The sequence below is a fragment of the Trematomus bernacchii genome, unplaced genomic scaffold (assembly GCF_902827165.1).
Source record: "Trematomus bernacchii unplaced genomic scaffold, fTreBer1.1, whole genome shotgun sequence".
NCBI lineage: Eukaryota > Metazoa > Chordata > Actinopteri > Perciformes > Nototheniidae > Trematomus > Trematomus bernacchii.
This window is the reverse complement of record NW_022987772.1, coordinates 579,440-585,000: the sequence shown is the minus strand read 5'-3', so window position 1 is coordinate 585,000 and position 5,561 is coordinate 579,440. Positions and strand designations below refer to the sequence as shown.

At 39.7% G+C, this 5,561-nt stretch overlaps 1 protein-coding gene across 1 annotated transcript in view; it reads left to right on the top strand.

Annotated features, from left to right (window-relative positions):
- si:ch211-71n6.4 (para-nitrobenzyl esterase) overlaps positions 1 to 161 on the top strand; it is an 11,433-nt gene extending 11,272 nt beyond the window's left edge. Inside the window, 1 exon segment of the mRNA XM_034148913.1 lies at positions 1 to 161. This exon segment is cut by the window's left edge and continues 1,342 nt beyond it. The gene's annotated coding sequence lies outside the window, so the exon portion shown is untranslated.
- The last annotated feature ends 5,400 nt before the right edge of the window (positions 162 to 5,561 follow it).

The following is a 5,561-nucleotide window of genomic DNA, read 5'->3' as shown; positions in this document are numbered from 1 at the left end:
TTCACAATGTTACTAAATCTGAAACAATATATTCTTCTTTAACCACTTATGAGCTTTGCAATCATAAATTATGATTATGTCATCATGCTTTTTTGTTTGTTAATGCATTGAAAATGTTGTCACCTATTATATGCCCAATAAAATTGACACAAAACACATTACATCTTACATGTTTTCAGGATTCAAATGTATTCTTGCAGTCGGTTAGAAATAATTGCAATTGTTATATTTTAGTTTCATTTTGGATGCCCTTTCAAATTGATAAGATACTTTCTTTAATTTCAATCCAACTTAACATTGTATTTATATTCAGGTCAATTGAGTAATAGTAAAATCTGTTTTTGATAAGAATGCATAGTGGTATCAGTGGTATCCACCTATAGCCTTATTAGCTACTAAGCGAGCTAGTTAAAACCTGTTACGCACCGCCCCCCCCGGTACCGGGCGGATAAACGCGTCATTTGCAGGAAACAACGTCTAAGGAATCTTAATATTTAATAAACTATGATATATATCCATGTAACGCAGGGCTGCCAACATTTGAGTTCAGCTTGGAGTGAGATTTTTTTTTTGGTTAACCGAAAAAAGAACGTTCATGTGTACAGTGTTACCAAATTATTGAACAAGTACAAACGGGTTTCCCATTAATGTACCGGGCGCTACAGTGGAACACGCACATACACAGTGTACCCTGCGACTCACAATGAAGGCTCGATAATCAGCTCACAGCATATAAAATGGCATATAGGTGTAAGCAGAGGTAAAGTGCTATTTTATAAGTGGGGGGGGTCCTCACCTCCTAGGGGGGTCCGGGGGCATGCTCACCGGGAAATTTTTTTTTAAATATTGAAGTTAAATGCATCAACCTGCTGCATTTTGAGAGCAAAATGAATTCATGGATACCTCTCTCAACACCCATATGAAACAGAACTGTAAAACAGATTTTCTTTTTTATTTATGGATATTTTACAAATCACTCCCCTTTTAAACTGTATTCTTGTTTACTGTCATAAAGTATTTCATAACTGTTTTTCATTTATTCTCGTAAATGGTGACCAAACCGTTTGAGACCCACTGAGATAACTAGACTAAAGTGAACTATCTAAACAGAGAGTCCCTTACCTCACTGAGCTGTAGTTATCTCTCTCAGTCGGACAGGAAGAAGATTTACATTATAAATATTCCCCAAAATTATTCAAAAGCATATTCTTCAAAACTCTCTGCTGTAGTATGACCACCAGGAGACTATTGATTGTGTAGTGAGTTTGGTAGTAATAAGCTGTATAATAGTGATTGAATATTATTGTATTCTCTTTTTCGGAGTTGCACTTTGCAGACGGTTCCTGAGCACTCCAGCTCGGAGGACGGCGCGTATTGGCTTGTTTTTATCAAAATAGGATTGTAGTTCGTTGTCAACCTTACCACGGGTTACTTAGGAGACGTCATTTGTGTCTGAATAACGTTTTGTTCACGAGTTATTGATCCGTGAAATCAGAATCTCCCAATATCGTTCCAACTTTACTGAAACTAAGCCAGAAGACCGTCTCCTTTCGTAGAACCGCTCGGTTTGCTGTTCCTTCACTTTATTTTTATATACATTTATTTTGGACGAAAACTTAGCGTGAGGAAAGCAAGTGTGGCGTGAGTGCGTGAGATATGGGTTAATTGCGTGACTCTCACGCTCAATGCGTGAGTGTTGGCAGCCCTGTGTAACGGGAAGAAACTCAGCTTTTTTTCCCACAATGCTAACACTCAGCCTCTGAATTAGCCACAAGCGAAAAAATGTAACCTATCTCTGCACCTAAACTCACTCCTAACTCCCATATTACTTATCTAGATGCGCAGCCAACCCCTCGTTTTGCATCTCCTGGAGACACAGAATCTGGGGGTGCCCACCTCAACTACTCAGTGATAAACATTTGCGACGCTATAAACGAAAGCGTACATCATAACATGTGGAGCTAGGTAGCTAGAAACGCTAACATGGCTTACCTTGGTCAAAACTGGTCTTCAATGGCATTAAAACGATAAAAAAAACGATGCTGCAGTTAATCCATAGGTTAATCTAATGTGTCTGTGTCCTCTTTGAAATGATTTCTGATAATCCATAAGCAATATAAAACTGCTTTTCGTTTCCAAATGTCAGAGCGAGAGAATCGGTCCACTCTGCTGCAAAATTACATGCGCGAAGCCTCCACCTCTTCTCTTCACGTGTGTGTGGGGGACTCCCCCTTCGATTCTATTGGCTCTAACGGTCAGAAAGAGGTGGTGTCAACCCATCAAAATCGACACGGGGGGCCAGAGATATGGAAAAAAAACAATTTTCACCAAATCACCTCAAAGGTGGGGTGGTTTTGGCTAAACCTCTCTAAACAAGGTTCAAAATGTCACTTGTTTTGCATCAATCTTGATACAGGGTACTTATTATATGTTGTACTTTGGATCCTAAAGCTTTTAGTCTACTAACCCATCATCCAAGGGTAGTTTTCTCTCTATCTGTAAAAAAGAATATTTGGAGGACACTATATTTACAGTTTTTTACCTATGTAAAATCTGAATTTCCTTTAAAATAAAAAACATCTATATTGATTCTGACACTTCTACATCCAGCTCACAGATGTAACCTTGCTTTGATAAAAGAAATTATTCATATAACCCTTTTAGAAGTTAAGTTGTAGTCATTTGTTTTGGGCATGTCATTTTCGAGCCTGAAACATGAAAAACAGGCTTGGTGCTTAACAGGTTTGCTAACTACAATGTACAATGTTTTCTTTCTGCTATTATAGATATTATATGGTTATATTTATAAAAGGGACCATACACTTTATGACTATACACTTGAACATGTAACTAGTGATTGTTCACTCAAAAGGACTTAGGTGTATACGATGAACATTAAGAGGAGATAATAATTCAGAAACTACTGAACAATTCAAAAACGTAAATAAAGACGATATTGTTAGACATGGGCTACAATGCCTAACACTTCTAGATAATTTCATAATTAAATAAGGGTTCAATGTTGTTGGTTTATGAGGATTTACATTGTTTACAACAGAATTAGCTAAGTGTGTTGGTTTGTGCATCATCACTCTGCTGCATACTTTAAATTATTATGATCCAAATGATATACCAATTAATTTCGACAGGGAATATAAAGTTTTTCAGGTTTGGAGGGTTGAGTTTCTGTGTGGAGCTTCAATACTTATTCCTATTCTTTATTAGGATCCCCCTTAGCACGAGCATGAGCATTGGCTATTCTTCCTGGGGTCCTCACACACACAATATACATAAACATACATAAATATGTAATATTATATTGTATATTGTTGCATCGACTCAGTTGTCTTGTGTCTTATCTGTCAGAGAGAAAACTAAAATGGTCATCCAATTCTAGCCATCATAAGGCCAAACAAAAAAATACAAATAATTGCACATAATAATACATACTACCGGTGTCTCTTTTATTTTACTATATTTTTTATTTATTTTGTTTATGTGTATAGTGTTCTTAAAATAGTTCTCTATCTGTGTTTTTAAATTTTTGTTTTACTTTTATGTATGCACCACGACAACAAGTCAAATTCTCCTACATGTCAACCAACCTGGGCCCTTTCTCATTTCTCTAATTCCCATCCTCCTCCTATCCTCGTGTCTTAGTCCCAGCCCACAGGAGATGCGAGCGGAGGAGCCGAGGAGGGGAGCCGAGGAGAGAGGAGGGGAAGCAGCAGGCGTTTAGAGAAATGAGAACTCCTCTCCTCTGAGCTGTCATTTTAAAGAGACGTCATTAATGATGACAGGAGGCACAGCAGCACTCTGTATGATGGACAGATGTGTTCATGACGACTTATATATTTACTTTGGAATTCATTCACAGTGCGGTATAATGAGACAATAACAGGCTACAGATGCAGACCTAGATAGCCTACACACACATATATGCGGGAGCGTTGTGGCACAGTGGATAGAGCATTCGTGTTCGGATCAGGGGGTCCACAGGTTCAAACCCCCACTGCAGTCAGCATGTCGTTGTGTCCCTGAGGACACTTCACCCCAAATTGCTTCTGTGGGGATTGCCCACAGTATTGCGTATGTAAGTCGCTTTGGATAAAAACCGTCTAACAAGTAACATGTAATGTAATATATACAATTTCAGATTCAAGTATGAGAGCACTCTCATAATAATGTAACCACTATCAGAGACTGGATATATCCTCTCCCCTCTCTGGTCGCTACAATGAAGAAAATAAATTACAGGCCAAAAGTTTTATTTACAAGTATTAAAAGTAAGCGAGAACACCAAACCAAATGAGACCTGTCTTCCGCCTGCATACGCACACACATACCGGCCCTGACCAATTTGCTGCCATAGGCAGATTTTAGCTGGCGCCCCCAACCCCCCCCCCCAAAATGCAGACACTCACTATGACTCAGCGCATGCATGCACGTGCACGGTTTGGGCATGACCACAAAACAGAACGATATGGACACAAGATGTGTGCCAAATGTTATTTAGTATCCTATCCATGTGAGCGTGATTTAAGTGGGGAGTGGGGACCTAACATCCTCTAGGGGGGTCCGGGGGCATGCTCCCCCGGGAAGATTATTATTTTTTATATTGAAGTTAAAAGCATCAATCTTTGAGAGCAAAATGAAGAGATCTATGGATACATCTCTCAACACCCATATGAAACAGAACTGTAACAGATTTCTTTTTCTTTATGGATATTTTACAAATCACTCCCCTTTTAAACTGTATTCTTGTTTATAATACAACTTTTTTGTAACTGTCATATAGTATTTTATACCTGATCATATAAAGGTGTGCCTTACCCCTCACTGAGCTGAGGTTATCAGAGCACTCTCAGTCTTTCAGGAGAGAGCTCTCTAAAGCTCTCCCCCCCCCCCCCCCCCCCCCCCCCCCCCCCCCCCGCGGCTGCTTACGGCCCGTCCACACAGCGGCGTGCGTTGAAAGCTCACCATTCACTTTTGAATGGGGTGACGTCACTTTTCGCCGAACTGCATTGTGGGAAGCGAAGCGGAGCTTTGCTGGCGTGGCTCGTTGCAAAGTGAGCAATGTTCACCCAATCATATGCCAGTATACAAGCTCTAGCCAATCAAACCGCTGCTTGTGTGTCAGGGGCGGGAGATTCATGTGATCGGTTGTTAGTCGAGTTTCAGGACACGCCCGCCGGCAAGCTTCAACGCACGCCGCTGTGGGTGGACGGGCCTACACAGTTTAATTCCAACGTTACAAAAGCACACAGAAGCTGATACGTTTTTGTATTTGTAACAAATACAAAACTAAAACCTATAATTGCACACTAAAATCATTATTTCAAAAAAGAACTATTTCACATAAACCTCTTGTTTTTACTGGGGCTGGGGCAGTTCAACTTGATTTTTTTTGGGGGGGGGGTGCACCATAGTTTATGGGCGCTGTACGCCAATATAGGCGTAGTTCTGTTAGTATAAGATAATAAGATGTACTTTGTTGATCAAAAATCGGGAAATTGTTTGTTATGAAATTTGAATAAAAATATGTTTAATTCTAACTTTTT